The sequence below is a fragment of the Gallus gallus genome, chromosome 8 (genome assembly GCF_016699485.2).
Source record: "Gallus gallus isolate bGalGal1 chromosome 8, bGalGal1.mat.broiler.GRCg7b, whole genome shotgun sequence".
Classification (NCBI taxonomy): Eukaryota; Metazoa; Chordata; class Aves; order Galliformes; family Phasianidae; genus Gallus; species Gallus gallus.
The window spans coordinates 1750373-1774170 of NC_052539.1; the positions used below are offsets into that span (position 1 = coordinate 1750373).

Consider the following 23798-nt stretch of genomic DNA (forward strand, 5'->3'; position numbering starts at 1 on the left):
AAATGCTTTCTCTGTTCCACCAAGATATACGATGAAAAACAGCTAGGAGTTGTTTTTGTAGGTGGGTTCATGGATTAAAGATCAACTGTGAATTGAAAGGAGTATTAAGTTCACATTATATTTTGTTCCTTTTTGGAAACCATTACCTGGTTTTGCTTTTAAAGCTGCCACAGGTTTTCAACAGGATTCTTACTCTGAGAGCTCCATGTCTTTCATCGGCTCGCACCCACAGAATGACTACCATAGAAGTTAGTGTCAAATTCTTCTGCAGACATTCAGCTGGACTCTTTACAGGGATTTAGCTGAACGGACTCACTGGAGGAATGATATTACCTCCTGCAATGTTTGCTTTTCAAATATCAGCTACAAATATTTTGAATATCCTCATTATTTAAAATTTTAGATCTCTTCCCAAATTTTGCAAGGTATTTTAGAAGTGGCATTCTGCCTACAATTACAGTGTCTGCCTGCAGTCCAGGAAGACAGCTGACAAGCACAGTGAGTCTTGCTCTATCTTTGGAAACATCTGCTGTTTCATTTCCATGATGCACAATGATGTGCTGTTCCAAGGGGAAGAACGAATCTGGCACAAGAGGCATCAGATTCTGCTTATTTACTATGATACTGAAGTTGGGATTCCTCTAATCCAACTCTTCTAAATCACCCTTTGGTGGTGCATCTCTCTTGAGTAAATGACTCTGAAAAACTTGCTTAATGCTTTTCTGATGGACAGACTATTTGCCAAGGCAATGACTCCCATATCTAGCAAAGCTGCCTCTTCTGGTCTTTCTCCAACTCATTTTCTTCTTTTCCAAAGAGAAGCACGTAGGCATTGTAACCCTAATGTGGAGGCAAAGCAAGTAAATTAACTGCTAGGGTTTGTGTTTGAGGAGTCTCTAAATTCAAGGTGAGGTGCTAGGGATGTGTGAGGTTTGCCTTATTTCATGCTCTGCAAAGCACTCACACTGAAGCCCAACTGTTTTCAAACCTATGGAAGCCAATATGTGTATTAAGGAGAAGTGCCTTATGATGAGTCAAGAAAATTTGGCATTTTTTTTTTTCATGATAGTGGCAGAGGAAATGCTTCTTTTAGAAAAATCTGTAAAATAAATCGAGCAGAACACTTGCATGAAGAGTCTTAGTAGTGTTCTCTGGTTGGGTGAAGCAAATGCTTGTCAGCTGTCTTTGGTAGTTGGGATAGTTTTGATTCTTAGTTCATTTGACCAAGGAATAGGCCTTTTTATAGATATTTCCATAGTGATACTGCTGGTCAGCTCTGGACTCAGCTCTAATCTACCTACCCCTGCGGTCTGACCCAGCACCATTATTCTTACAGGTATTGTTTCCATGAAAAGACTGAACCTATCCTACCTTGGATAGGTTCAGAATCAGATTGTGTTTTTTTGTTCATTTCAGCAATTGTTGTTAATAGCGACTTTAAATTGGGGCCAAAAGAATGCAAGGATTCTTAGGAAAATGGAGCACTTTTGCATGGTGCTGTTGGGGTCTGCATAGATCTCCTGAGTTTGTCCGTCTTCACTCACATGAAGTGCACAGAAATTTTGGACAGTGTTGAAAAAATATTATTTTGAGAATCATTTCTACTAATTTGTATTTAAAACTCACTCAAGCATTCACTGTGTAGAAGATTTACAATATATATGTTACTTTTAGAGCAGCGTAGGCCAGGCATTCTTAAATTGAAAATGCTGAGGCAGGAGAGCTGCCTATTTCTACAGAGGAAAGATTTTGTTTTCCTCTTAAATTTAGGTACTGGTGGAGTCTTTCTTCAGCAGAAGTAAGGAGGACTACATTTTGATTTGATTTAATTTAATTTGTCAGATTTCTGAATCTCTTGGATCAAAACTGAAAAATCCCACTATTCCATGAGATGAGCTGAAAATAATACAATATAGTTTAATATAATAACATTTTTTTTTGTTATGTCAGGGCTTTCTATCAATAATTTGGCTCTAATCTAAGATATTCTGGCAAATAAGATGGAGTACTTCAGTGGACAAATGGTCAGCGCAGATACATCTTAAAATATATCAGTCCCACTGTTTACTGCATTGAAGAGTGAGAGAAACCTGAGGGTGAAAAATATAACAGTGCAAGGTTTTAAGCTTGGAAGGAAAAATGATTAACATTTAGAACAGCCTGAGTTCTAGCTTGAAATATGTCTCAATTATTCTATAGCTTTTTTTCTTATGTCGTAAACCAACAACAGATAAAAAGTGCCCCAAAAAATTTCTTCAATGGAAAAAAAAAAGCTTTATGCAAGAAATGTATAACAAGTGTAGTGTGTAATAATGAAATGGGCTGTGCCAAGGTAATGCGCTCCAAAGCAGAGCTTGAGATGAAAAAATACAAAGAATTATTTCTTAAATCTCATTTAAGATACACAAAAGATTCAATACCTTGAAAAAGCACCACAAATTTGCCCTGAGGTGAAATGCTAAAATGATGGGAAAAGCATTTATTGTCAGATGACTCTAAATCCTTGCATCTCATGGAAGAATATTTCATGATTCTTTTAATAATTTGTTACGTTTGCTTACATTATTCAACTTGAGGGTTATATCTTCACCTTTAAATGTCATGAGGGAGCATTCTTCAGCTATCCTTAAAGGAAGGAATGACTGCTTATGCCAGTTATAGTTAAGAGGTCTTTTTGGTTTTGGGAGAGCCATGGGGCGACCCCAGCAGTGAGGAGTAATACATTTCCTAGGGCCCCATTAAACAAGACATAAAGAGACATAGCATCTGAGGTAAGCTTCAGTCTAGATGTGTTTGCATTTCCGAAAGTGGTACTCATACCTGTGATGAGTATCACTGATGTGATACTTGAGTGTATTCCAAGAAAGGCAATACAATATTATGATTAGAATATATATATACTGCATCCGTTGCATCTGTGATTCTATTGCATCTGACTCAACCTTGCCTTGGTAGTTAGTAAAAACCTCTAATAACCCCAAATTGACCTGATGCTAGTGTAAACTATGAAAGTAATATCAACCCAGTTCCCTCACCAGCCACCAAGCAAATAATCCCAGCATAGGATTCTTTCTCCAAAGGAGAATAATGAGTGTATTGGTGAAATATGGGAACTGAATGTACCAGGGAGTACAGGTGAGCCTCCTCCTTCCCCATCATTATACCAAAGAAGAATGGTGAATTTTCAAGTTCATATTATTGCTCTCCTTCTCTTGCCAACACCTTACTGACTTTTGAGGTGGCAGATTTGACAGTAAGTATTGGTGTGGGTATGATGCTAAGGTAGGATTTTTGTTTCTTCATTCTTTTGCTAAGGGAGGCTAAATGGACTTAGGAAGATGAATAGGTGAGGTAGAATATTACTGAATAATCTTCAACCTTGAATGAGGAAAATGAGTTACAGGTTGCCCGGTGTTTCATTGACCTCCATGTTGAGAGACAGGAAAACATTAATAACTCCCTGAAAGAAAGAAAGTTAAGGGGGCCCTGTGACAACCCACAGCTCCATTTAGGAGGGTAGCCCTGATGGCCATAAGGGTGTCAGGGATCCAACTCACCTATCCCCGTGAGCCTGCAGTGGAGAGGCTCTGCCTGAAGTGTGGAGGAGCAGCAAGGTGCACTTGGTGAGTTCTCAGAGCCAGAGATAACACTGACTTAGAAGTTTCGTATAAAATGAGTAAAACACAACTCTGTGTTTCTTAATTTCTGTAGTAATTTAATGATTATGTTTCTAAAAGAAAGAACGCATCTTTATTTTCATAATTAACAGGAAATGCATGTTATACATTAAATGTGACACAAGAGAGATGAATTATGCAGTAAGCTCAGTGTGTGCTGATCAGCACAAAGCCCAAGGCACATTCAGCAGAGTTTCTATGAAGATCTGTAATGAGTTTCAAGTACATCATTTCCTGGTGGAGGGTAAGAAAACATCCATCAATGCTAATTTTCCCACAGTTTTTAGCTTTTTATGAATACTTTACAGTGTACAAAAAAAGATGAATTTCTAAAGTGCAACTTGAGAAAACTCTCTTAGTAATTAGAGAGCATTCCTAGCCAAAACTAATGAGATCTGAACCTTAAACATGGGGTTGGTGCAGAGTTGATTTTGAAGGCTTTAGAGGTGTTCAAGTCAAGAGTTCTGAAGAGCTTTCAGAGCTGAATGCTAAACTGCTTTGAATGGAGCGTAGCTCAGTGTCTGAAGTGCATATATATATATATGGACCATAAGCACACGCTAATAATTGCATCAAAGCAGAGCAGAAGGTATGCAACCATTCTCAGTGTGTGTGGGATAATTACACAAGGATGAAATCAGTGTTTCTTCTGCCAGTTAAGCAATCTTCCTTCTTCCCACACCTCCATTACAGCCACAAGGTCAGCTGCTATACTCTTTGTTCAGTAAAATTTGCTCTTATTGGAAGCACTGTGCTATCTGTCTGTCTCCTTACGTCTCTTTGTTACATTAAATGAAAGCTCTCTTAGGTTCCTGCTATGATTTAATGATAGCTTTTAATGATAGATGATATTTTGTAAAAATAGAATTTAAAATTCATGTTCATGTTTTTTAACGCTGATTTCTTTTCAACCTCTTTCACTTGAACCATAAGGTTTTTCTCTATAACACAGAGTAGTCTGCAATGAATTACAGCATCAGAAGTCGTGATCTATTGAAGGCAGGAGACTGAACAACAACAATAAACAAAGAAAGTGCAGTTATAAATTTAAAAATGAAAATATCTCTTAGTAATTATAGTCACTTGAATAGCACACATACATTAAATTATTCTCTTCCAAACATTTCAGCTATTCAGCCAAGACAGAAACAACTCCATGCTCCTGGATGGCCAAGTTGCAAACGGTAAGTAATCACACTGGATTGCTTTGCATTTCTACAGATAAATGAAGGCTGTTGTTTTACATCATCTATCCAGTGATCACTGGATAGTAGTGATGGGATCTCATGATACGGTGTTAGGAACAAAAGCTAGTTTAGTTTTGATTCAAGTAGGTGAAAATAAATCACCCTGGTAATAATAGAGAACTATTCTGCGATACAGTAGGGAAAACGAAAATAATACTGAATCTTATTCACTTCTTTTTCCAGCAAGCAAAACTTGTGTAGTCTAATATCACGTGTGTTGTCCTGTTCAGTATGTTATGTTAGTGTGTTGTCAAGTGTTCATACCGGATCTTAAACTGTGGTGGAAAGCTCAAGAGTATATCAACATTTGCAGCATAAAAATGTCTTCTCTTTGATCATTGAGGCTTTCCATCACCCTAGGTGGTCCTAACTAATAAGGAACTGTGATCCTCTTTACTATTTGATTCCGGTAGCTGTGCAACAGACCACATGCAATTAATGCTGGCTGTTATTGTTTTAGTTAAATGCTAAAACACTTAGCTACAGATTCACGACCCTGTCTGTAAATCAGTTCTTTTTAACCACATATTTATAAATCATGTCACTCTATATATGGGAGCCAATATTTCTTTCTCTCTTAAGCAGTTAAAAATGTGATGTCTTTCTCTTTCAGATATTTTTAACCTTAAGGCGAAAAAGTGTGCAAGGGTTTTAATATACGTAGTGTATGTTGCTGAGCAGGAGCCTTGCTCCAAAGTTCCATGCAAATATGTAGTATGAACAAAATTAATCTTAAGTTTTCTCCAGATTTCTAAATGAAGTTCTTGGTATAAGAATCTGGTTTACAGTGTAATGCCCAGGCAGTCATCGCTCAATTCCTTGTCTGCTTCAGCAGCTGTGTCCCTTGTCTACCCTGTTGTGGCTGCTGGGCACGAACAACATCCCTTCTCACTTTGTTGTATCGAGAATTCTGAAAAATACATCTGCAGAAAGGAATTAGCATCCCTAGAATTAAGGAGCTGCTTCTGGTAACACAGTTTCTGTTTTTCTGTCATAGATTTAATATGCTGAAGTGCATGTTCTTGAAATGTCTGAACAAAGGTGATTGCATACAGGACATTTGAGGGGAAGTGAGGATGTGGGGTCACAGTCACCCTGCCTGTGGAACAGGGAGGGATGTGTGTTCTGTTTAGATACTAGGGTTTATTGATAAAAGGAGAGAGGCTGATGGCAAAATCCATTAGCATGATGATAATTACTAAATTATTGAAAGAGTCTCAAGCAGCTGCAACTGGGAAGATCCTCTGCTTATTTCTTTCCTATATTTAAAAAAAAAAAAATCTGAATTTGAGACTTGTGAGAATGAGGAAGTTGGCAAGGGGAAAGGAAGGAATGACTTGTGGGTACACACCCGATCTCTGCAGAAAGCTCAGGCCTCCTCCTGCACAAGTTACAGGTTGATTTCATTTGCTGACCTCACAGTTTTGGAAAATGGGTGTTTTTGTGATGCGTTCACGGTGAGGTAAATGTTTCAGCTACATAAATTGCAGAAAGCTATTGGATGCATAAATAATTCCCATCTTTGAGGTTTATGGTAGTAACCTTCTCTTCACAAATCTTGAGTAGGTAGTCAACTCGGTTTCCTCAGTCCATGCTGTGTAATGCTTGGTGATTTAAGGGCACCGGATGGTCACTGGGTCCTGCTGTAGTGTCTGTAGCACCTATAGCTGACTTTACCTTTACTCTCAATCTATGGGGATACTTTATTAGACTGCATTACTAGGCAGTGGGTCTTTCTGGTGCTCTGAATGTCTCACGCGGGGTGCCAGCAATCTGCATCTTCATGCACTAATCTTAACCCTAATCTTTATGCATTAATTTTCAGCACCAGTCAGCTGAAAAAAATTAAACCATCATAGTTTCATTGCTGTACAGTCCTTCAATTCCACATACCCCTTAGAGTTTGAGTTAAAAGCTGCTGGTGGTTAATGTTAATGGAACATACAAATTTAAGACTTTGATTTCCGTCCATTTTGAGAGAGATATATATATATATATATATATGCATGCAGATGTAAAGTTTAAATATTTGTAAAAGAGATAGGGCAGACATTTTTCTTCTATTAAGTCTAAGAGAGGAATGACACAATAGATTTGCTGTAAACTGCCTAGGATCATTTAAAACCAATGAATTAAAAATCAGATAGTCAGTGAGGGCTATAATTTACACTACAGAGGTGATAAGGCCTTTTGTGTTCATCTTTACAAAGAAAGTATTAAACTACAGTGATTTTTGATTTTTTTCTTCCCACCAGGGAGAAATGTGAAACTCAATTTTACCCCCGATTGGTAAGGTGCTAATTTGTCTGACAAGTTGCTGGAATCTCAGCATGTTTGAGGTATCCTTGATGTATCAACACCTTCATGCTGAATGAAGGATGCCTTTAATGTGTAAATGTTTAGTACATATCCTATATCTCATTAGCCAAGAACCATACAAACCACACAGAGGCAAGAAGGGTCAGAAGCAAGGTCCAGTCAAAGAAATCATCTTTTATATTCTAATTAAATGAGCAAACATTTGTAATACATCTAATTTGCAAATAGTTCATCAAAAAATATACTTGATGTTCACTGACTAGCTTGTGTCCTAAAGGCCTGATGAGTCCAATATCCAATGGTGCATCCTGAATCGGTGCCATGTTGCAATGTTGATGTTTCACTTATCTTGCTGTGTGCAATATTTAAATATTTATTAAGAACTTTAGAAGGGAATAATTGAATAATTAAATTACAAACGTATACTTTTCTGAATTGTTTCTGTTGTTACTCTAACCCTTGTTAAATTGCACATAACTTAGACCTATAATGTAGACATTTGGGTTCTTTGACTCTTGTGAAAATGCAGACATTCCTAAAGAATATGAACCAGTTTCCTAGGGAATTTACATCCCTATTTGAATGAAAGGTGGACTCTCGAGTTTCATTTCAAAGGTATAACAGCGTCAAAAAAAGCTGAGCCAGTAAAAAGCAGATACTTTAAGGAAGAGCTGGTAAAAATGTATGTATCTGCATTAAGCTGTGGCTCGTGTGCATAGCAGAGGGCTGCTAGTGAGAGGGAGAGAGCTCTGCTAGATGTCCTTCAGTGGGACTTTCTGTGAGGTGAGAAATGTGACAGCTCTAAATGCTGAACTGTAAAGGACCGATGAAAAACACTGTCTTACTTTCTGGGGTTTGCTTGGCTGGAGGACGTGGCTGTCCACTCTCAGCCGCTTATCCTCTGCTATTGTCTGTCTTTCTTTGAGCTCATTGCAGTGGGTGAATGTCTGTTGGAAATGAGTGATTTTATTTGTTTTGCAGAGGTTACATTAAACATAATTATGAAAGGAGACTTAAAACAGTGAAATGTAGACAGAGATCTTCTGAAAGTTATCTTAAATATTCCCAGCTTAAGGGATTTTTTTAAAAATCCCCATGTGACAATCTTGACTACGTGTAACTCAAGGGAGGAAACATTTTCAATACTGTCATTGAAAAATGGGTCTTGTTTGTAGTGTTGGTGAGACGCATAAGAATTATCTGCATCTACTTCCTTGTTATGCAAGTTTTGAAAGAGTATTTAAATAAATCCCCATGATGTGCTTATGAAATTTTGCAAAGTCCTTCTTCTAGCCAAACGTTATTTTTCTTCTTTGTTTTACATTTTCAGAACAGCTCCCTCTGCTCTGCACTGGAGCTGGAGCGAATTGTTGAGCACCTGCCCCTGTAAGGAGGGGCATTTAGGTCTGAGAGATAGGAACAGTGTCTATCCAGAGTGGCCTCATCCCACCTGACCCCATTGCTTTCCCTTCACCACTGCCCACCAGCTATCAAATTAGTGCTGGAAGTGCTGAATAGTGCTGCCCACCAGCCCCAGTCATTTCCTGGGCACTGCCATCTGCTGTCACTGTTGTTCTTCCCAGGAGCAGTCTGAACAGGTTTGGTAGGCTTCTTACTCACCCCATTACCCATTCCTTTCTGGCTCTGGTTCTGGTAGTGCTTCTTGATCTCTCTTTAGACCAAAGCACAAAATTGAGCTTGTTCCCACGGGGAGAAGCATGGAGCTTCAGGTCCATTTGAAGCTCTGGAGGGGGACACTTGTCTCATGTAGCCCTCTTCTCTGCAGGCCATGGGAGCACCCCAATGTGCTGCGAACTGCTGGCTGCCTGAGAGAGATGAGAGAAATTCTTTTTGTTACTATTTATCCATACAAAGCAAAATCGGGTGGCACTTGTCCTCATCCTGTATATCGATTAATTCCTTCTTTGTGCTCCTCTTTTCCAGAGGTTGATCTGTCTGAACTGCTGAAACTTGATGACTTGCAATCAACAGTCTGTAGAACAATACGGTTAACAGTGTGAAGATGTGGATTTTTTTCTGCCTCTAAATGCTGGGTTCTGTGCTGGGCCAGTAAGGTAAGTCTGACTTTAGTTGACCGCCCAATAGAAGAACAGAGTGCAAGTAAAGGGAGTAAAGATACTTGAAGATATGTTGAGCTGTTAATACAGCACTCACTTCTTATATCTAGAAGGGGCAAGTTTGGCTGCATAACCTTCTGACAAACGTCATTTTCTTGTTAAATGTTAAATCACTGATGGGACCCTTTGATTGGAGATTGTTTTTCAAAGACCCACAGTCTACGCCACAACCTTGCAGAAGGATCAGGAGCATGTGCTAACGCAATCACAAGAGCAGTATTTCCCATGAAGGTGAAACAACAGTCCACTAAATTATTTTTTTAAAACCAGTGAGATTATACTTATTTGTTCCATGCAGCTAGAATTGTTACAGGATTACATGCTTTGATATGAAATGCAAGTTTGGATCCAATTCTTAGAGGAGCTAAACCTGGATCTTACACTAAATCCAGTGCTAGCAGCTCTGGACAGTATGGGTAGGCTCCATGAGGGTCAGGCACATTACATAATTACTCACAGAAACTGGCATCACACTTACCTATGGTCCAGCATGCCCACTTCTCAGTAGATTAGTGCTGGCTCATACAGCCATATTTAATCTTGCTCCTTTGGAGGGGACCTCACCATAGCTTGGTTACACCCAAATTCATATTGCACTCTAAAATAAAATAAAAAAAATTGTAAGGACTGGCATATGCATAACCCTAAGGGGTGCTGCTTGAGGTATTCAGAAGCGATACAGACAGCTACATCCACATCAGTGTGTGTCTGTTATTCTCCATCTAAATAACAGGGCGGATATCTGTGACATTTGGAAAAAAAAAATAAGATGAATTTGTCCAATATGTGTGCAGGGATATGGGATAACAGCACTGCATGGATGGAATAGCAGGGAGTGCCTGGGGTCAGCGGGTGAGTGGCAATGCTGTGTGGGGATGGTTGTATGGGGCCACTCACAGCATTGCCCCAGCCCATGGTTGGACAGGCAGGGTGAGCTATTCTTAGTCAAGAACTTCATGCAGAACCCAGCCCTTAGAAAAAAAGAGCAAAATAGCTTTTTGACCAGAAGATTGAGGCTTCTTATGTGGTTTGAGGCTGTCATCTGATGAACAGCTTGTCCCAGAAGTTATAGCTAACGTCACTGCTGAGTGCTGTGGCACGTATTCCAAATGCACGAGACAGATCGTGAACAAAAACTGTGTTTGTTTCAAATTCATACTCCTAATACTATTGACTTAAATACTTGTGGTACATTAGTATCTGTAGCTCAAATCAGGAAAGCTGCAAAAAGTAGCCATTGTTAACAAGGTTCTGTTTCTTCCTGAAATTAAATCAACTGGCATCAATTTGAAGAAAATTTGCTGTAATGAGTTTTTCTTACTGAGAGTGACCAAAGCAGAACATAGGAAGGAGTGCAGCAAATCAAAGAAGCAAAGAAAAGGTTGGGAAGACAGACAAGGTATGTGAACATATTTTTCATGGACATTTTGACTTTCTTGCTATATTAATTTATGTCACATAGTTTTATGTCACGGTGGCAGTGCCCTTAATCGGAACAAAATTCTATCTCTGACATAATACAATAAGGACAAGCATTTACAGATCTAACTTCAATTTGACTGTCTGTGGTGAAATCAATGAGAGGCAGAAAAACTTAAGTATGCTTACAGATCTTGTGATTGTTCTGTTCAAACAGAATTCTTCAAATCCATGGATAGTTTGATTAGGTTACTGCTTATAGATAGTTGGTACATGCCTCATGAACAAAAGTAAATATTCATTTCAGATCTCAATCCCATCATCAGGTGCCTACAAATTTATTACTGTGAATTGAAAGATTTGCAGGATTGCCTTTGTAGAATTGTGAAATCTGACATAGATCCTTGGAATTGCATGTTGACCATAAGTGAACAGAAGGATAAGTGCTGCTGTTCTCCTCTGGCTCATTTTTAGTTTTGGGATTCCTGTAGGCAGTGCTGAATGTGAACCCCTTCAATGCTGACCCCTCCTACATTCCCATATGCAGCTGCACATTCTAAATGCTGTGAAAAAAAAATCACACAGTACAGTGTGATCTGCAAGCATTTATACAATAGATGAACCACAGTGACTGTTCAAGCTTGAACTGGGTGTTATAGTTTATGCAAGTTCAGGCATGTTTTGAAATGAAGAGAGGTAGGAAAAGATAAATCATACCTTTGTTTCTGTGAAGCATTTTTCCATAAAAACCCAAATGTTGATGCCTAAACAAGGCCAAAAAATGTATCGTCCCTACCTTTCCTTAAGGGTGTTTGCTTGCACAGTGCTAGGATCATCTGTAGTTGAGACAAGATTCACACTTCTCCCAGGTCCAGATGGCACTTCTGTGCTGCTGGGACGGTCTAGCAAAGCTGCTCCTTGTTTCTGAGCAGGTGACACTGAACCACCCCAAGGTGTAAGTTCAGCCAGCTTCAATGCTTTGCTGAGCTTGCTGTCAATGGGAGGGAGCTGGCTGGGCTCTGTTGTTGCTCCAGCCAGTTCCCACAGCAGCTCCTTGGCACCCTGCTGGGCTGCAGTAGGGTATCAGCGTGAGCAACGCTGCAGAGCCGTGGGCTGCTCCTGGGTATGTCTCCTCAGTTCCTTGCTCTGCCCAGATAACAGGCACTAGGATATAGAATTGCTCTCCTCCAACTCCTTTTCTTTTCCTGCTGTATAGGGACATGCATATATTTAACATATACGTTCACAAACTGTTAACCTTAGTACTATTTTCTCTTTTCCTACCTTAACCAAAGCTTCATTTTATTTCGAGCACTGTAATTAATTGACTCAGCAGCACAGTCAAGGATACACCCCCTGGGTGCTTCAGCCTTTTACACAGAAGATCCCAGGGTGTCGAGGGTCACTTTCAAGGCTTGTATCTATCTCAGGCATTTGGAGATCAAGTCCAAGTGGTCTTTGGAACTGCTTCATACTCTGAAATCGCGTTCCTCCAAAGCTGATATCTCCTGTTTTGGACACAATATCCAAATGTGTAGATAACAGATGTTGCCCTTGGGTGGAAGACCTTCATTCTCCTGGATGGTGGTCTTAGACATAGCATTCCAACCAAGGAAACCACAGTCAACGAAAAAAAAAACCCAACCCCCATCCCAAATTGTGTACGGAGTCCTGGCAACTCAAGCAGGGCCAAACTGATGTTGAACAGAACTTAATTATTTTAATTTTATTCACACTGAGTCTTCATCTGTGTTGACAGTACTCTTTTCCAGTCTACTTCACAATGACAGGCAGAATCCAAATCCCATTCAAATGAAAGTATGAGGAAGCCAGGGATGGACTCCTAGCAAACAAACAAAAACAGTTAGACATTTTTACTTCAAAAGCACAGCAGTGGTTTACCAGCAAGGACTGTACTCATTAATGCTGTCTTATTTGCGCTGCTACCTATTACAATTTTTAATGTTGCTTTGAAAAAAAAAAAACCATTTTTAAGAGCCAACTGTTTCACTGCTTTGAAATCTCTTTGCCCAAGAGTGAATCTTTGCATTTGTTTTCAAAACAGTCAGTTCTTTCGTGTGGAAGCCATGCAAGTAAGTTGGTACACATTGTTAGTACATCAGTCTTCAAAGACAAATGAAAAATAAAGGGCTTCCTTATTTGAGACCACTTTTCTGCTCACCGCCTCCTTTCCCGTTTCCTTTCCTTATTTGTCCTCCAGCAGCAGCTAATGCAGCCATGCCACGGTGTTGAAGCGCGATGTCGGGTGAAATGCAGGCATTGTGTGGAGCCATGAGAGCGCCAGCAGTGCATGGCACGTGGGAACACATTCAGGTGAGCCCAGCAGTTACAGTGTCTGTGATGTGCAGCTCAGACGGGTGTCACGGCCACTGCGCACCCCGATAGCTGCGTGAACAGACAGAAGCAAGAACTGGCAGCACAGTTAGCAGCACCGCCTGTTAAAGCATCCTGCTTGAACAAAACCAAGTGCACCCATCTAAACAGTTCTGTAACTTTTGAATATTCTGTTGTACAGTTGTGATATTTATGCTGAGGTAGACTGTAAAAACATTGAAAATAACTTTTTTTTTTTGGGGGGGGGGGGGGGGGGGGGTTAAAATAGTAAGATTAATATGCAGATGCTATAGCAGCCCATAACAGCAGATCGGAGTAACTCCCACCTCTGAACGTGGTCATATGAAAGACTTTTTGTAAGTAAGCACACACAGCTTGCAAAATCTCAAGGCAAAAGAATTCGGGATTTTGCAGGACGGCCGCGTGGTTGCAGGTAATATTCTCATGTAAAGATAACAACCAAATCACGAATATTGAGCACACGCCTAATACAGAACACGTGCAATAGCAGTAGGCGTGGGCGGCGGCGGAGGGAAGCCGGCAGCCATCCCCGCAGCGCAGGCAGCGCCTGGGCCGCCACCTAGCGGGGCGAGCCGGAGGGCTGCTCGTGCGGCGGCGCTCACCTGTGAGTAATTGCGGGGGATTTAACGGCGACTTTTTGGTGGAAAATACTGCCGCGTTGCCGTAAGTTGGCTGTCTTTTTTCTGCTCTGTCAGTTGGTTTTCCTTTTAATATCTCAGGTTGCTGCAAAACTCTGCTTTCCACTTAATCCTCTGTTTGGAGCGTCTCCATTAACTCTGTAATTAGAGGAACACAATTGGGTTCTGTCTTAACCACCCTCCACCCCCCGCTCCCCCAAGAAAAGCCAGCACAAACAGCCCCCACCAAGCAACCAAACCTAACACCCCTTCTCCTCCCACTGTTTCCATGCTCACTTGAGCTGTATTTCCTGTATACATTTGTTATGTTATCAAGAGGCCATGGCAATGTAATGCCATATAACAAGACAAAATTAAAACACTTTACATTCCTTTTATTACTCGCTTGTCTTGTGCCAGCTCAGTAAGGGTACTGTAAGTGGGAGAGAGGGAACACACATTTCTAAAGGCAGGCTTCGTAACTTAGAAATGATAGCAGCTGCTAAAATACAGAGCTGTTCCATGGAGAAACAGGTACAATAACAAACTGCGCTGTGCTTCAGTTGTTAAACTGCTGCTGTCAGTCAATGTGATTCCAACCAGCTAACAATAAAAATGTTTTGACATGCAATCTCGTACACACTTCAATAATAGTTACCTAACCGGAATTTTCACCCATGGAAATATTTCTTTTCCCGCTAGCTTAGGATCATGAAAATTTTGGTGTGCTACAAGTCCTGCTGTAAAGGGCACCCTGTCAATGACAGAGCCAGCAGAATAGCTCCGTAAATTGCATTGTACAGAAGAGCTGTGTAAAATACAACTGTTATATTTTATAATAAAAACCAGCTTATCATCAGGGACAGAGGGCTTTAGTGTCTAACAGAAAATACCATTGTGTAATGGGAAATGGAGGCCTCTCCCAGCTAAGCTCCATTCAGGCTTCAGCTGGAGCAGAAACAGGGCAGTGCTCACGCTCTGGGTGACCACAGGACTAATGCTGCCCAGCTCGTGCTTATCCCTCACAGCGCCCAGCCCGAGCAGAGGCTGATGCAGCGAGCGCGGCCACCACTCATCCCAGCTCAGGAAGGCAATGGAAAGCACAGCTTTCCTCACGGCTCCCCACCATGCTCCTTCCTGCAGTCGTGCAGCGATGTGGTTTCATCTCCCAGTGGAAGAGATCTGTGAATGATTTGGAGGTTCAGAGTTCAGGGGTGGTTTGGAAAAACACCCGGTGGGCTGCAGTGCCTGTGGGGGAGCGGTCTTGTTGGATATGTTGTCTCTGGGTATTTCTGGCATTTCACCTCCTGACTGAAGTCAGGAAAACTCAAAGAAAGAAAAAAAACCTATGGAAAACTACATGCAGACACTTCCAAAATTGGAAACTAGTTTCCTAATGTTTTGCCAAAAGCACAAGTTAGGTCTTGTTTTAGCCACCCAGTCCTCCTTGGACTAGAAAATATTCAGAACAGTTTCCTTTCAGATATCAGATAAGCAGCATAAATAGCCACCTAAGAATCAAAGACATGACTAATTCCCATTCATTAGAAACAGGCAACATAAATAACAACTTGCTCCACTGCTCATTAATTATGCTGGGATGCCTCCAGTTCTGTCACATGCATCCAGGTCTGCTTCCATGCTGTCTCCTTTGACTAAATCTATATTGTCCTTCTGCAGGCCTACACCAATGAGAAGAAACAGGAAAGGCTGTGGGCATCCCACTGCCTTTGCTGTGCTGATTCCTGGGGAAGCAGAAGAAGAGCTCCAGCAGGTAAGATGCAGCCATCAATTTTGCTACTACGATAACAGTATGTGTCTGAGGTACCATTCCCAGATGGCTTTCCTAGGCCCTCAGATTTCAAACACTGCCAGGGAGTTTTTGTAATTCACCTCACAGTAAACGTAAACACTGCTTAATGGATGGCTTTAATGCTGCCTTTCTGCTTCAAGGATTTTTCATTGGTCGCTGCTGCAGTGCTGGAACTTGCCTCGGGGCTGCACGCAGGCTGCCATGCAGCCAAGGGCTTAGAAACCTGTGTCATTTCAGTTCATGTTGATTATGGTTTTTGACTGAAATACTGTGGTATTCTTTTTAAAGAAAGCACTGAGTCACCAAAACTAGCACTTACCTTGTAAATGCATTGGTTTTGAGGGGAAACTTTCTGAAGCAGATGGAACTGCTGTATAGAGGGGAAAAAAAATTCTTCACTGATTAGGGCACTCGTGTATGGGAGCCCTACAGTCAGCAAAGAGCTGTTATTTATGAACTTGTCACTACACCTGCGAGGGAACGGAGCAGAGCAAGGATTTGAACCAGACTAGTTTCCCAATCATTGGTTCATGGTCTCAGTGTATACTGAGAGTGCCAATTTATTTTGGAAGCCTCGCTAAATATTCATGAAGTCTGGGATAAGATCCCCACAAGATAGCAGTTACAGGAGCTGGATGAGATACAGGCTGCTCGTGCTTAAGCCCTTGATTCAAGCTGCTTAGAGAAATACCTCATGTTCAAGTCCCATCTCCCACCCAGTGAGATTATGTGCTGTGTTGCTCTCCATTCAGCATGATATAGAAAGACAACCCCAGAAGTCAAACTTCCTTTTTTTCCTACTCCAATTCTGCCTACCCCAATGTACTAGAAATGAATAAAATTAGAATTGGGCCATACATTTATATCCCCATTTTCCCTCCAACATCTCTTCACTGGGTATGCCTGGTTGTAGATTTGCTGCAGTTCATTTCTTCAAGATTACCCTGAAAGGAGTGATTTTGTTTATCTTCAAAATGAAAGTTGGTGGGAATGGTGTCTTCCCCGTATTAATTGTATGAACAGAAAGCGGTGCTGTGAGGTCAAGAGGAAGTGCAGTGCTCAAGATATTACCAAACTATGTCATGAAAACAGATGTGCTCTGCTGCTTCTTTCTATGTATGGGGAATTTTCTCAAGATCTTAAGAGATGTCTACTCTGACCACAGAGGCTTTTGTCTTATTCTTCCACTTTCCACCTTCGAGAACAGATCACGGTGGTTTTTTTTTTGTGGGCTTTCCCCCCCCCCCCCCCCCCTCCATGTTTTCTTTTGGTTTTCTAGCAGCCTCACATGGGCCCAGCACTGGGAGCAGAAGCTCAGCATCACCCACTACAGCCTCCTTTCTACAGCACTGCCAGGTGGGTGCAAGGTGCTCAGGGGAGCCCTAGAGGTAATGGGCTGAGCTGAGGGGTGCCAGCTGCTCCTTAACGTCAGGAGTATGAGGGTCACAATGAAGGTCTGGAAGAAACTAAGAGTATTTTTTAATCAATAATTCTAAGTTTCTCTCTCCTGGCCTTATGCCAGGTCTTAGTGTTACTCTAATGAAAACTGTAGAAAATGTATACACACACATAAGCTTGCTTAGCTAGGAAATGAAAAAATAACGAACATTTACAGCCAGTAATCAAAATGATAAGCAATCCATCTGTTGGCAGAGGAGCATTTTATATGACCAGTGATGCAGAAGGCTCCTGCAGGTAAGCTACAGCAGCAATCCAGCTGAGGCACTGCACCCTACCAGCTCTAGGAGCTATGTGAGGTGGTGCTGCTGATATCAGCCTCTGGAGCTGACCTGGTGCTGCAGGAACCTGCTGCTGTGCTGGGTCTTGTTCCACAGGGCAGGCTCTTCTCATAAACTATGTGGGGAATTAATATAATTATACCTGTGCAAGTAGGAGGAAAATTAAAACATATGTTATCAGTTCCTAAAAAATCTCTGAGTAGCCACCAAAGTAGTTGTATAGTCTACAAAGCACAGTTGGAAAGAGTACTGCAGTGAGATAGCAAAGGAACAAACAGAGAAGAACTGCTCACCTGTATGCAAAGATTTAGGCTCACACTGAAAAGCTCCACAAAGGAGGGATCACCACAAGGAGATTCTTCCCCAGTGTTAGTCAGCCCTTAAATGGGGTCTGGGAGGGGTGGAATGTGGTCACACAGCTTCTGGTCACATAGCTGAATTGCTTTCACCTGTGCTCCCACAGCTGATTCAGTCCTTGCCTCAGGTGATCAATTGGTGGTTCAGGCTGTGATTCAACAGTTCCCATGCAGTACTTTATCCAAACACTGAACAACCGTGCTGTACCTTCGTAGCAACGTGAGGAGTTCTACACGTTGAGAGATGACTGCCTCAACTTTCAGCTTTCAGCCCTGACTCTTCTTAAAGGTGAGTTTTTGGTTGGCAGAGAGTGATTGTGAAATTTAGAGCCATAATTTTTCTTTGGTATGATGGAGTTTTGTAGGTTGGTTGTAGCAGTTTTGTAAGTTGGTTTCAAAATTGCACTTTTACTCTGCTAATTAGGTGGTATTGACCACCAACTTGAACTAGGTAGTGTTACAAGTATGATGTGTAAGTGTTGTGTCAGAGGACAAGGAATGTTGTTGCCTGAACCACAGCTGTAATGCTGTACCTGGCCTTGTTTACATTGCTGAAGCTCTGTGGAGTGCAGTTCTTCTGTGGAAAATGGAAATGAATGGTATTTGCCTATCACAAAAGAGTGCTACAGTAGGTTGTTAGCTCCACTGGATTGTCTACGTGAAGGTGTACAGAACCGTTCAGAAATCTCCACTAGCTACTTGGGATTTGGACTTGCGTTTTTGTAGCTCTGCTAACTAAATTCCAGTGTAACAATTGCAATAGATTCTTCGTATGGTTCTTCTTTTATTTTGCTTGTTATTGGAAAGGAACTTCTAATCTATGCACCAGGCTCAGCAGCAGTGCAGGCAGGAAAGGACCCGAACTTTAGAGCTTCTGTCAGTTTGGACTGGAAATAATTGTGCAAAGGATTGTGAGATTTTGCTGTCTTCAAATGTGAAATATACTTGAGCAACAGTTTATCTTTTAGTGTAACTTCAATTCAAATCTTAGCTTCAGATACTATGATTTTGACTTTTCCTAATAAAAAATCCAGGTGGAAGTGACTAGAAATAGGAAGCAAATACCTAATTTGCAGAAAAATGCCTTGGCGGTAGTGAAGTGAGAGCGCCTGACAGACTGCCTCATGGTGTTCATTCTTACCGAGCTACAGTGAAGGCAGATGAAGCATAAATTACTCAGTAAGCAAATGCCTTGTTTTCTCTGTAACTCCACCTCTTTGGGGCATCCTGCCCTGTCCCCACCCCTCGCACTTGTCTGCTTGTCTTAATGGCAGTATTCACGCAGCTGGTAATTTATGTGTCTGAGAGAGAAGATTTACACAGAGCCTTCCCTTCAGTTATTCAGAAAATGTGAGATACAACACGTGATTTGTTAGGTCCCAAACTCTTAACTTAAAAGTCACGAACATCTTAATGGCTGGGCTCGAGCAAGAGAAGTTTTATATGCAATAACTTGAGCGAGAAGCTGGTTCTGAGGTCCTCACTTTACGCCTAGTTACAAAAGTTTGTCTTCAAAATAAATACAATGCCTATTGTAACATAAGCACACAGTAATTTGGCTTTGGTTGAAGCAGTTCGATGCGCTGCTCTGGCAGACAGACGGAGCTGATCCAGTTACGGAGACCTGCTTGATTCGGTCGGTGTCTTGTGTCATAAACACGAATTGTTAATTTCATATTACTCATAACAGGCGCACTGTGAATGTTTGCAGCGTTTATAGGATATCAGTTACAAATGTGATTATACCAGCCATTCCTCAGGACTGACACCAGTTTCAAATTAGAAGCTGACAGGCCTCACCTGCTCCTGAGTTCACCGACAGGTCACCTTCTTGTCATTTTGGCTGTCCCCCCCCTCAGAATGACATCTGTGTTCATAAAGGGACAGTGAGGGACTCTAAGTTGTTAGAATTGTTGAAGAATAAGAATAAGGTGTCATCTACTCCAATAACGTAGTACTCAACTTTGGCCTTTCAGATGGCGTGATGCTTGTAGCACCTGACAATGTTTCCAGATACAAGAATAGCCAGATCGGAGGGGCAGCAGTTGTTCCCTCTTCTACGCACGGATGCTAGGCATTCAGCCCAGTGCTAGCCACACAGTAGAGGCAACCTCAGAGTATTCAGCAAGGGCTTTCAAAATACCTTTACTTTTTACATAAAGGGATAGCACGTTAGCTTAAATTAAATCATTCAGAGGATGTTATTACATAGTCAGATTTTAAAGCAACCTGTGAAAGGCAAAAGGTAAATACTGTTAAACATACAACTAGATAAAATATATTTGAAGCCTTTTCAATTTGTTGGACATCTGCATGAATCTCTGCGTACTGTGGGTATAGATGCAAACCGTGATGTTACGTGGAATTGTCCTAGCACTTAAAAACACATATTTCTTCCTTTCTAAGGAAGACTTTTCGCATTTGCTCGATTGCTGTAACGCAGTTGAGATAGGGCAGTCCAATTACTCTGCCCAGACACTTCTCAAAACTCAGAAAAAGGGCATCCCTCTTCCAACTCAGGTTCATAATTAGCTTATTTCTGTCAGTGAACGCACAGAGATGTCAGATCCAAACAACCTCAAACTGTTCAGAACAGAGATTTGGGCTCCTCTGCATTTCAAGTTTACTGAATAAGTGCAGAAACCAATACATGCATGCCTCAGATGGAACAGCTGTGCATCTGTCTCCTTAATGCATGGGTTTTACAGGAAGCTAAGCATGTGCATACGTATAAGCCCACTGAAGTTGCCTGCCCCATTGCTGCTGTATGTAGAGAGGAAGGTCTGTGGGTGAGCTCCCAGCTGTGGGCTGTGAAAGCTTTTCTCCTGGCACCTCCAGGGGCTGGACAGACTTACACTCACCTTGAGCTCAGTTGTGTGCTGGTGAGAAAAGAGCAGAGATGTTCGTGAGAGGGTGGGAAAGGATAAACAAGATGTTCAATTGCACTTTGCCAAATGAAGGACTCAGAGCAGCCAAGGAAAATCTTTTTTTTCTTTTTTCCTCACTAAATTAAACCTTTATTTTTGTCTTAGACACTGTGGCTAGCAGAACTGTGAGGATGTTCACAGTTATCGCAGTTGCCATCATTCTCTGAAATCTGTCCTTGATTTTATTTTCTGCTTCAGGAAATATTATAGTATTGTTATTTTATCTATATTAAATAAACCTAAGGCCTGACTCTTCATGGTGTAAACAAGCATGACTTCAGGAAAGCAGTGCTGAATCACGCCATCTGTGTGTCTGAGTCTTAATATAAAAAGGAACATGTTACTAGAGAGTAAACAGAAGTAAACATTTGTTATGGAAACTCACGTTATCAACCCAGACACCCTCCTCCGGCGTTTAGCAGGAAAAAAAACCCACCTATGGTAGATTTACAGAAGCCACCGCTTTTTTTTTTTAATGATTTGGATATTGATCATTTTTAATCTTCTTCTCAGAACAACCGGGAGATCTATTATAGCTTGAGCCAGCCATGAAAAGCAGGTCCGTTCTTTAACCTGCCCCAATTCACTTGGACATATTTTATATCTCCAGGGATTCAGCCACAAAGTCCATTAGAGCATCAGATGCAGTGAGGTCAAATCAATTGTCCATACTGCAGACAAGGTAACCATCATTTACTGTAATTCTCCCCCGTCATGGTAGAGGAGAGGAAAGGTTAAAAGCTGTATTACCATGAGGCTGTCTCATCTATCTTTCAGTATATTGGTAATACCTAAACATTGCTTAAGGAACTGAATGCACAATCTTAAATCTGCGTTAGAATGGATTTAGAGGTTAGATTGCCAACTTGCAAAATTTGCGAATGATGATTTCTTCAAAGAAAAGCAGAAAAAATGAAAATTTTAAAACAAAAAGCTTAAAATATATTGTCACGTCTGACACAGCCGATCTGAAGCTATACTGAACGTTCATCTCACAATGACCCGAATGACTGCTATTTATCCTTCCCTATACATACATATATTTACCTATGAAGTAATTTGCTGTCATCTCTTTAAGGTGGAGATGCTATGACAGTCCAAAAACAAAAGAGGAAGTAAATTCAGGATGTATATTTTTGCACTGTAAATCAAGCCCTTATGTGTTTGCACTCTACGATGGGCAATAATAATTGACTGAAGCAATCACTGCTGTGGGAAAACAAACGTCCTGGCAGTGTCGCATGTGAAGGTCAAGCCTGATGACACAGTAAGCACCTGAACTCTCACTGACTCCTGGGGAGGCGGCCGCTGAGCACCTCCCGGAGCTCTCCTGGCAGGGACAGATTTACGCAGCCGCCGGGCAGGGGGTGAGGATGCTTTTTCGCTCCCACCTCCTTCCGTTGGGTCTGCAAAGTCATTTATTTCCATTACATGTTCTCTCTGGCTCCTCTGCTCGGTATGTCAGCTGCATGAAACCAGAGAGAAAAGGCGCTTCTGTGCTTCCAGTGACTGTGCATCCCTCCTCCTTCAAACAATTGTGCTGGCCCCAATTCACTTCACGCAAGCTGGTGCATTGTTTGCATGCAGGGGAGCTGTGTCCACTGCACACGCGTGTGAAAGCTGTGGCACCATGGCCCAGATCTTGTTGGACATTGTTGAAGCAGGAAGCAATAAACCCAGCTTTATTCACTTGCTTATTTGCCTTTTCTAGGTTAATCTTTTCTCTTTCCCTGGATTTCTTTAATCCTGGGATGTTTTCATTGAGAAAGTGATTGAATGAAGAGGCATTTAGATTTTCTGTATTATGGAAATGTTTTCACAGCTGTCAGAACCAGTAATTTTGTCCTTCTGTTTCAGAAGCTAGGTTCTAAGCAAACGTACACATCCGTTGTTTAAAATAGAGGCAAAGAAATAAGGAATAGAAAATAGTCACTGCAGTACAAGTGTGTATTTCTGAGGCTGACGTATATTCTGACATACGTTCACGGTAACTGTATTGGGAGACAATGGATGAACGCAGTGGGAGTGTAAGAGCTGATGATGTACGTTACAGATAATAAATATTTTTGTACGGAAGCTTATTTGTAAAACTTAGAGTTTAACACTCAGCTCAATAAATTCCACTTTCAGGTAATGTAGGCATTCAATAACCATAAAAAGGAACCGGTAAAAGTTTTGTGTGCGCTGAAGGAGAGAGAAATGTGCTTTAGATTAGGTGTTACATACCTTTCACTTAGCTGCTTTTCCTTCTCTGTTTCCTCTTTTCATGATTTTCTTTATTATTACCTACTCTCTGGGCTCCTTTTCCTCAGTCTGTGTCGCCCATCACCTCTGAATTCATCCCTATGAATGTTTATGCACAGGTCTTTCGCAACAGTGCAGACTGGCATTGTGCTATAAAATAAAAATAGCATTCAATTATAAATTGTATATAAAATTAGATCTTTGCAAAGGTAATTTCCAGAACAGCATCTTTTAAAATTTAATTTAGACATAACTATTACGAAATAAGTAAGGCAAATGTAAAGCTGAGTGAGAAGTTCATCCCAGGATCTGGAAGGAAGCAAAAGGTTAAAACTGTGTATGTGCCTTTACAATAGCACCGAATTAGGACTGTGTGCAGTTTGCGGGTCTGTTGCTGCCCTTGTTCTGCAGCACCTCTCGGATCACCTGCAGCTCTGTAGTACCCTCACTGCTGGTACATAGTGTGCAATGCTAATTGGGACAACAGTCTGCTGGGTTATTTAGCTGAAATGGGAGTCTCTAAAGAGATCAAACACTGCTGTTCTTTGGCTTCAGTGGATATCATAGCCCTGAACGGAGTACCACTGAGCATAACAGAAAGCCTTTGGATCTGGAAAAATGCTTACTGAAATCAATGAGAGGAAGAGAGCTTCAACTGCAGTGGTTAACACTTCATTCTGGCCTTTTTCTCAGCAGATAAAAACATTGGCTCTGTAATGCCTACTCATTTTTTTAAGATCAATACGACAAACCTAAATTGTCCAATGAATGTGTGTGCTGTGTTAGCATTGCAAGTCACGCTAGACTTTTGAAAAAATGACTGTTTGATTTTACAGTAATTCCAGTCTGTGCAGCAAACAAATGTATTTTTAAGGAAATCTGTTTAACTGGGAAAATCACTAAGGAATTCCTCAGGAGTTATATAT

At 41.1% G+C, this 23798-nt stretch overlaps 1 long non-coding RNA gene across 3 annotated transcripts in view; it reads right to left on the minus strand.

Annotated features, from left to right (window-relative positions):
* Positions 1 to 7397: 7397 nt before the first annotated feature.
* The window catches only part of LOC107053920, a 265589-nt gene continuing 249188 nt past the window's right edge, over positions 7398 to 23798 (minus strand). For all 3 annotated transcript variants that reach the window (XR_005861848.2, XR_006939957.1, XR_005861849.1), the window contains 6 exons: positions 17639 to 23022; positions 13779 to 13952; positions 12983 to 13206; positions 11597 to 12643; positions 9860 to 9979; positions 7398 to 9069 (listed from right to left, as the gene is read on the minus strand). This is a non-coding gene — a long non-coding RNA (uncharacterized LOC107053920). The remainder of the gene's footprint in view (positions 9070 to 9859; positions 9980 to 11596; positions 12644 to 12982; positions 13207 to 13778; positions 13953 to 17638; positions 23023 to 23798) is intronic.